The following is a 9909-nucleotide window of genomic DNA, read 5'->3' as shown; positions in this document are numbered from 1 at the left end:
CTGGTTGATTTTATCCATGTTAATGAATACAGTTCTAGAAAATTATTTAAAAAATTACCTTTGTGTTTGCTTGTATGTTTCCGCTACAAACGTTGTTAATACTTCATAATGTAGAGGTCCTCATTCAAATTTCAGATCATCCTGAAAATCTAGGCAATTTCCCCTCAGATGAAATAAACAACATTCAGTTCCTAAACCTCTAAGGAGTAAAAGTCTGATAATCAATAGAATGAGAATTCCCACAAACAATAACACACACACTCTAAAATATCTAAGGAATGTAAAATAATGTATTTACTGTTTTTTTAAATTGTTCATCTGGTGTAACAGACAAGAGCACTTAATAATAAACATATTAAGATATTGCATGACACAGATAAAATTCCAGTTTTTGCTACAAAGATTAATTGCTTTCAGGACCTGTTGTCTAGCTTATCTTGTGTTTGTTTTGTGCATCTTTTTGCAAAGAGTGTGTACTGTATGCTTGTGTCCAGGAAGAAATAGCCAGATATATCTATATTTGAATGAACAGATCTTTAAATCTTGTTCAGTCCCATAAAGCTTTTACCAGTGAATAAAATTTCTTCAAACATGATAACGAATCTTGTCTTCGTTTACATTCAGGGGCCCAGTACTGTATCCCTTCGAAAGCCAAAGCTCCAGTGATTTCCAGGAAAGCTACATTGAACTGTAAGTCCATGGCAAGTTTAAAGTTTTAAAACCAGCCTGTTCCTGGGTTATTCATCAAGGCAGGGTCATAATCCTTTAAAAAGGAATGTGTATTTTTTCCATGACATGACATGGCAAAAATAGTTCAACTGATATTGTTGTGACTTTAATAGAAATTGGTGAGACTAAATATGAGAAATTCAGCCTAAATGGAACTCTTTTGTAGAAAGTTTACAAGGGGATGAACTAGATGGTTAATGAAATGAGATTCAATTTGCAATGAATGTGGTGTAATTCTGACAGACAAAACAGAGATGATCAGATTTCTCAGGATCTGAGACGGTGTTTGGTTCACAATCGTCTTAAAAATACAGAGCCCAATTCTGCAGCATCTCGGTGCCTGAACTGCCATGGAAGGAGTCCCTATTCCATGGGAATGCTGCACACAGAGCACCTAAGAGCACTGACCTAAGACTCTGGAGAGATGGGTTCAATTCCCACCTCTACTACAGACATGGGTGAAACACTTAGGGTCAGATCCAGCTTCCATTGAACTTAAAGACTTCAATCAGAGCCAGATCAGGCCGCAAGTCCCTCTGAGCCTCAGTTCTCTTCCTGTAAAATGTGGGATAATAAAAATATGTGCACACCTGTCAAGCTGTCAAGGCCCAAATGTGGGACACCATTTGAGTCAGACATAAAATAAGAGAGAGACAAAAAAAAAACATGCAGGAAATATAAATGTGGTGGGATTCATTTCTTTACTGTACATAACTTTCTATAACCTCAGTTTCATGGTGTGTTATTTCTGATGGAAATAATTTTTGGTAATAAAAGTGAGGACACTAAGTTTTTGTGGAATGATGGTTACTTTGGTACTAAAATGACTCAGAATGATACATGTTTGAGAGGTATGTTCAAAGGAGTGATGTGAGGCTAAAATACATTAGTAAGTGTAAGACACTGAAATACTATGGTGATGGAGCCAACACAGATTGAAGTGTACTTTTTCCCAGCTACAGTATGATATATATTTGTTTCTTCAGTCTAGTCTACATTAGAAAAGATTTGCCAGCAAAGTGAAATAAGCTTTTCCAGCAAGAGCATTTTTATGCTGTTTCTATACTAGGGCTTTTCATGATCTAGAAATGTCATTAAAACAAAGCACGCTCCTAACTGACATTACGATACCAGCAAAAGTTTCTTGGGTAGACCTAGCCTTCGTTTGGGATCCTACATACAAGTCTTAATTTTCAGTGAAATCTGTGCTAGTCACGTTTAACCACTCTCTACATAAATATACAAACCATGTGGATGTGGTGCTGTGTGGGACAGTATGAATGGAATGTGCCACTTTCCAAGCACATGCCACATAAATGATTAAAGACCTTTCTAGGTTTGACACCAACCTGCATGCATTCTAACTCCATAGTAGTGACTGCTGAACAGAGTACACGCTATGGTAGCCAACGATTAGATAAAGGGTCTAGTTTTAAATAAGGCCTCTGTTTTCATGCCTGCAATTAAGTGCTGATAGTTGATGTAATAGATGTCTAACAAGATGATCATGTCTGCATATCAAATACTTAGACATCTAAATGACATCTATTGTCCCCGCACATAATGGCAGGCTTTGAGATCAGCTTAATAACAATTTGATCAAAATATGGGTACAGTCTGTAGACTAAAATTTTGGACATTGAAAAATCTTTTATCACTACAGATGTTGGATACATAAGCAAAGCCAGTCAATTTGACAAGTCTGGATTTTTTCCCCTTTTTTAAAATCTACAATGAAAATGAAATACTTTTGTAAACTGTTATATGTAAGTCAATGCTAATTACTCTGTACTTCAAACAAATGTAATATGCAGTACTGTGTAATTTTTCTCTATCTTGTTCGCCACCAGATTTGGAATCAGCTGAAACATGTATGGCTGGCTACCATGGTACCAAGAAACTATAGAGAGAATTAACAGAGAGTTAACAGTAATTATCTCACTGATGTATGAGGGATTTGTATATATTCATTCCCATTAGCTTTAATGGGAATCAAACACAAATGCCCCTCACAACAATGTGGAAAAATGAGTCCTTTTATTTGTAGATAGATCAGAGAAATCAGACAGAAAATAATTTGTAAATAAATACATTATATAGATAGTACATACCATAAACTGCATGTGTGTATTACTATATGTACAGACCATATGTGTATGAATCTCTTTTAAATACATGTTCCCATCTCTTCTATATTACCAAATCTTTCCTTTTTCTTGAGGTCTTGAGTCCAGCTCCATAAAGTCCATTTGAGCATTGAATGGAAAGGAAGAATCTCCCTTGTGTTATCAGAATTCCTTTCATCATGGTGCCTGTGAAGGATTGAGGTGAAGTGAAACAATTGCTTTACACTGTCACAATCCCATTGAACTGAAAACCAAAAATGCAACTGATGATCTACAAGGATATTGTTCTTTCACTCACTAATAGTGATTTGCATGACCTTTGTTTCATTTTTCTAAAAAATCCAAACCTAATCAAAACTGAAGCTGACAATTGAACTAATGTGCTGAAATTGTGTTAGAAAATACAGTTTCCTTGTAGTACGCTATAGACATGCATTCTGTTTTTATCCCCCTCCAGTCTTCTTAAATCACATTGTTATCTTAGTCTTTGAAATGTAAAAATGCTGGGACATCAAAGAAATGTTGTGATGGTCAAAGAAATTTAGAAAGAGAGTATATAATGAATGCTTAACACAGGAGGTTTACTTCATGCTTCATGAAGGTATCCATTGTAGCAACTTATAGCAGGAAAACAAGGCATGAAATTGTTCGTAGACGATTCAGTAAATTGAATATTAAATATTTGTGTGTTTGTTGTAAAATTATTCCTGTAATTTTAATTATTATGCAGGTAACTTCACATTTGTTCTTTAGCATGTTAAACAAAAAACAAAACAAAACAAATACGGACAAGAAAACTTTACAACAGTTGGACCGGAGTAAGTCTGAGCAAAAGAATTTAGGGCCATATCCTCGGGAGATATAGGACAGTGTAGTCCCTTTGCCTCAGTGGTGTTTTACACCAGCTGAGGATTTCATCCTTATTGTTAATTACCATTTTTATCTAAAAGTCAGTGACTTACCAGTTCATGTTTTTACAGTGTAGTAGAGATTGATACATACAGCACTGAAAGAATCCAGCTCATCTGGCTACTTGAAGGTGCATGAAGATACTTATGGTTGTGTCTCTAGGAGACCCTCATTGCCAACTGGCAAGAGGTTCACTGTTCTATAACAGCTACACCTAACACTTTGCTGTCATAGTATTTATCTATAAAGAATGTTGTGTGAAATCTTAAATGAAAGTCAGGACCACGCTGATCATTAATATTATTATGAAGCATATGTACTGATTCTACTTTAAAAGTTATGTCTATATACTGAAACTATGTCCTTATAGTTTGTATTAATATGTTACTCCCCGGAGGAGATGAAACAATGATTTTGTCAGATGAAGGGATGTATTTTTCCATTGTCTGTCTATGCTCATATATAGATTAAGGATTGTAAAACCATTGTGTAAAACACAACAGAAGCCCTATTTACATTCAGAAGTCATCAGGAAAAACAGGTCAGCAGGGGAATGTGAAAGAAACAGAAGAATAGGAAGATACCTTGAGCCAGCACCACAGGAAGGGGACATACCTGGGGGGAGAAAACAGTGAGTTTGGAGGACTGTAAGGAGAAGCAAAAAGACATTTTATTATCGTTTACTGAGGAAGCAAAAAGGACAGTGGTTTTTGCCTCCATGAAAGTTGGATCCTGGACATGTGGGTTAGTAACGCTGGGAGGTTGCTTTAGTAGAAAAAATGCTTTAGACAAGAATTTTAGCTAAGTTTAGACTCTAAGGCATGGTCTACACTCAAAAGGTAAGTGGGCCCAGTGAAAAATCCACATCACTGAGCGACATAGTTGACCTACCTAACCCTGGTGTAGACAGTGCTAGCTGGATGGAAGAATTCTTTTGTCAACTTAGCGACAGCCTCTCGGGGAGGTGGATTAACTATGCCAATGGGATAACCACGCCTGTCACTGTAGTGATGTCTACACAGAAGCTCTACAGTGGCTGCAGCTGTGCTGCTGTAGCATTTCACATGTAGACGAGCCCTAAGAAGCGTGTTATACCTTTATGTTTCACATGTAACCTGTTGTTTCTATCCTTGCTCACTATCTCTTAACTCTCAATCTTTATAAATAAACTTGTTTTAGTTTTCACTATAGATTCTAGTGTTGTATTGTTATAAAGGACCTGATCCTGAGTTATACCAGTCAAGCTGTGTGTACACTGTCTCTCTGGGGACAGTTTACCTGGTAACTACCGTGAGTTCCAGTGACAGGGGCTGGATACGACAAGGGGATACTTCTGAGGAGTTCGGGATTCACTAAGTGTTAACCTGCAAAGCAAAGTAGGAGCTGGCAGAGCTATGAGGAAAGTGCTTGAGTGGCTGAAGGGTTGTCAGTGTCAGGGAGCTCTCCCAAGAAAGACTCCCTCTCACTGGAGGCAGGAGGGTAACATGATAACTCAGTCCTGGACACTCTGAGAAAGTGTTACAGTGAGTGACTGGGTAACTTGACAATCTGTGACTCGTGAAAATATTTGTTGATAGTTCACAGTAGCTGAATATACAAGTTGCAGCTTTTTCTTGTTGCCTTTGTGGACCAGCACAATAAATATTCTAGAAAAGTATACAGCAAGGTGCTGGGAAGATGAAAGGATATTACTTAATGTCAAGTAGACTTTTTATTGCTTCACAATGGATCTGCACCCTAAACCATCCCCTAAATCAAGCAGCTACCATGTGACATGTAGAAGTGGCAAACATACAGTATAACTGCCTGTAAAGTGCATTGTATAGGCCATATCTTTCAGAGGCATAAAGCAGCACTAAGGTCATCTTAACGGCATGAGTATTCATGTTGATAGAGGAATGTTTGGGTGGGACAGAGCTGCTGTAGCAATCCCTTGCTATGCCACCCCCCCCCCCCGCCCCCCAGCTGCTGGCGCAGAGGGCATGGCCCAGGTATTCTTATTCGCTGACAATGATCAGCTGTTGGAATGGTGTCTTACAACCATGGGTAGCTGGCATAGATTAGAGCAGTCCTAAGGGGACTTTATTTTAGGCAAGGAACTGGCCCAATGACACATTTATGCCAAACAGCCCCTGGATCATAGTGTAGTAAAGATAGCTTTGCGCACACACCCTCCCACTCCTGAGCTTCATCAAATTCATCTCATCCACAGTTCAGGGTCTTGGCTTCAGGTCTTTAACCCTGAGGAAACTGATTAATTACTAGGGGAGTTTCCAGTTGGGAACTGCCTAATTTCCAGTTGTGGGGTTGCCACTTGGGGATGGAGGTGAGTACTATGAGGTAGAGGAAGGGAAAGTATTTTGGTTTCTGGTAGTGTCTGTTTGGAATACTAAGTGGGAGTAATTCCCTCCTGACCTAACCCAACTTTCCCATACTAGGAACATAAACTTCTCCAACCTGTATTGCCAGAGTAATTCAGCTTTCTCCATCAGGCCAGAAACAAGAAGAGGGAAGCATATCACGCTCAGGCCAGTGGGCAGGAACCAGCATGGATCCTGGAATGTGAGCTCTATAAAGATATGCTGAACTGAAAACCAGCTTGCTGAACATTCTTGTTTACCAGCTGTTAGGGGAAGTCACATCTCACTCTCAAACATCTAATAGGGTTTTGCATGTGGCAGAAAATATTCCTCTGCTATTTGCTATTGTCTTGTTTCTCTTCAGCATACCCAATCATAAAAAGAGCCTCTGATGTAGCAGACTTTTTTCCTGCTCCTGCTTCCTTTTCTTCTAGATCATAGAAACTGCATGGAACTTTTTTAAAGATACCATAATAGAGGCTCAATTTAAATGTATACGCCAAGATAAAAATCATAGTAAGAGGACCAAAAAGTGCCACCATAGCTGAACAACAAAATAAAAGAAGCAGTTAGAGGCAAAAAGGCATCTTTTAAAAAGTGGATGTTAAATCCGATTGAGGAAAATAGAACAAAGCATAAATTCTGGCAAGTGAAGTATAAAAATATAATTAGAAAGGCCAAAAAAGAATTTGAAGAACAGCTAGCCAAAGACTCAAAAAGTAACAGGAAAAGACTTTTTAAATACATCAGAAGCAGGAAGCCTGCTAAACAAGCAGTGGGGCCACTGGATGGTTGAGATGCTAAAGGAGCACTCAAGGAAGATAAGGCAATTGCAGAGAAACTAAATGAATTATTTGTATCATTCTTCATGGCTAAGGATGTGAGGGAGATTCCCAACCTGAACCATTCTTTTTAGGTGATAAATCTGAGGAACTGTCCCAGATTGAGGTGTCATTAGAGGTGGTTTTGGAATAAATTGATAAGTTAAACAGTAATAAGTCACCAGGACCAGATGGTATTCACCCAAGAGTTCAGAAGGAACTCAAATGTGAAATTGCAGAGCTACTATCTGTGGTATGTAAGCTATCATTTAAATCAGCTTCTGTACCAGATGAGTGGAGGATAGCTAATGTGATGCCAATTTTTTAAAATTCTGCAGCGCAGACATGCCAAATCCGCAAAAAAACCCGCAGAAATTGGGCTTGTTTTTGGCTTAATTGGCTTGTGAGTTGCTTGTTGGCTAGTTTTTGGCTTGTTGCTTGTTTGGCTTGTAGCTTGTTGCTTCTTTTTTTTTTTGATCGGCTCCCGGCAAGCAGGGGTGGGGGAGGGGGGAGTCAGGGGTGCACAGCAGGCCCACCACAGTCCCAGACTGCACGCCAGGGGGACCTAGTTACATAGAGTGTTGAGATTCTGAGGGATTGGCTTGTTTTGGCCTTGTTTTGAAATGGGCTTAGCTTGATTTTGAGCTTATTGTGAAAGTCGGGGTGCTTGTTTACCACGTGAAAGTTGGCAACTGTGCTCTAGAGGCGATCCCGGCAATTACAGGTAGGTAAGCCTAACTTCAGTACCAGGCAAATTGGTTGAAACTATAGTAAAGAACAGAATTATCAGACACATAGATGAACATGATTTGTTGGGGAAGAGTCAACATGGTTTTTGTAAAGGGAAAGCATGCCTCGCCAACCTACCAGAATTCTTTGAGGGGTAACAACAAGCATGTGGACGAGGGTATGCCCACATCTTGAATACTGTGTTCATATCTGGTCGCCCCATCTCAAAAATTTATTTTGGAATTGGAAATGGTACAGAAAAGGGCAACAAAAATGATTAGGGGTATGGAACAACTTCCTATGAGGAGAGATTAATAAGACTGGGACTTTTAGCTTGGAAAAAAAGATTACTAAAGGGGTGATATTATAGAGGTCTATAAAATCATGACTGATGTGGAGAAGGTAAATAAGGAAGTGTTATTTATTCCTTCTCATAACAAAAGAACTAGGGGTCACCAAATGAAATTAATAGACAGCAGGTTTAAAAGAAATAAAAGGAAGTATTTATTCACACAGTGCACAGTCAACCTGTGAAATTCTTTGCCAGAGAATGTTGTGAAGGCTAAGACTATAACAGGGTTCAAAAAAGAACTAGATAGGTTCATGGAGAATAGGTTCATCAATGGCTATTAACCAGATGGACTGAGATGCAAAACCATACTCTGAAGTGTCCCTAGCCTCTGTTTGTCAGAAGCTAGGAATGGGCAACAGGGGATGCCTCTTGATGATTACCTGTTCTGTTCATTCCCTCTGAAGTACCTGGCATTGGACACTGTGAGAATACAGGAAACTGGGCTAGAGGACCATGTTCTGACCCAGTATAGCTGTTCTTATCTCTCTAAATATGCTAATCCAGAAGTGATAGGACTTCCAGATATCTGGGGCTGTGCACTAGTCTAGCAACTTATAACTATTCTCACAGAGGAGAACAATAAGGGTAATACCTCTCTTCTTCCTTGTTCATATTGTGATGATTTCAAAGTGGAGGGGCAAACAAATTTCTGACTGCTTGTATTGAAAAATTAAGGAGACCCTGTTTCTCTTTTTTCCCTTCATCACCATAATCCTAGGAGCAAACTCATCGCTGCTGTAGTATTTTTGACTTCAGTGGAGTTATACCAGGGCTGAATTTGGATACTAGTGCCTATTTGTCCACATAAAACTACCAGATGGTATAGTTGGAAGTCTGGGCTCAAGGTAAGGTTGGGATTGGACTATCAGTACCAGAGGTGCTTTGTAGATTGGGATCGAATTTGCCAGGAGTAAGGTATATGGGTGAAGAGTGCCTGGCAGCTGCCTGCACTATGTTATATTCTGACAGTTTCTTCTTGCTTTCATGAATTCCTTACATTGGGCTTGATTCTGATCTGACTTACTCCAGTGTAATTTTATTGACTTTAATACAGCTGTTCCTCATTTGCAATGGTGCAAGAGTATGGTCAGGGCCGGCGCAACCCAGGGAGGTCGCCTAGGGTGCTAACATTTGGGGGGCGGCGACTGCGGCAGCCGGATCTTTGGCTGCCTCGGTCGTCGTTGGTATTTCGGGGGCAGGACCTTCTGTCAGGAGAGGCATTTAGGGGGGCGGGACCTTCCGCCACCTAGGGCGGCAAAAAAGCTGGCAGCGCTCCTGAGTATGGTCACTTACATTTTGTTCTGAATATATCTAATCACTACACTGACAAACATAATTATGAGGTGTACTGATCATGTCTGCACTACGTGAGCGTTCACATAGACTCCCAAAGTCCCATTCTAGTTCATTGGATCTTACACTGCTGTGTAAATCCTGGGAAGATTCTTTGCGGACTTCTTCTTTGGTTATTTCAAATCCTGGACAGAAAGCTAGAGAAATTCCAGGACTTTATAACTGCTCTTTTTTTTTTCTTTCAGAAAAGAAGCATGATGTCAAATCACTAGCTGAGATCACTACAAACTATAACCAAGACAAAGGAAGTATTTGCAAGATTAAGGCAAGCAGATTTGGCCCTATTACTTACAGCTCAGACTGCATTTTCTCAAATAGTTACTATTAGCTACTTGCAGCTTTGAGTTACATCACTTCACTTCTGATCAAATGCATAAAGCCATTTATACATGTTAAATCCTGGGGCCTGATTCTCAGATCTGTTACACTGGTTTCATGCTGGTGGCATTGATTTCATACAGAGCAGTGATTCCATAGTAGTTACAGTGGGTAAAACTGGCGTAATGAAGTGGACAGCCAGGCCCCAGTTC

At 39.5% G+C, this 9909-nt stretch overlaps 1 long non-coding RNA gene across 1 annotated transcript; it reads left to right on the top strand.

Moving 5' to 3' along the window:
* The first annotated feature begins 598 nt into the window (after positions 1–598).
* LOC135983006 (uncharacterized) lies at positions 599–3056 on the top strand. The gene is made up of 2 exons (XR_010600504.1): positions 599–690; positions 2951–3056. It is a non-coding gene; the product is annotated as an uncharacterized LOC135983006 (long non-coding RNA).
* Positions 3057–9909: the final 6853 nt, after the last annotated feature.

This window comes from Chrysemys picta, chromosome 4 (assembly GCF_011386835.1).
Source record: "Chrysemys picta bellii isolate R12L10 chromosome 4, ASM1138683v2, whole genome shotgun sequence".
In the NCBI taxonomy this organism is placed as follows: Eukaryota; Metazoa; Chordata; order Testudines; family Emydidae; genus Chrysemys; species Chrysemys picta.
Note: the sequence above shows the minus strand (reverse complement) of the source record. Positions and strands in the feature narration are given on the sequence as shown.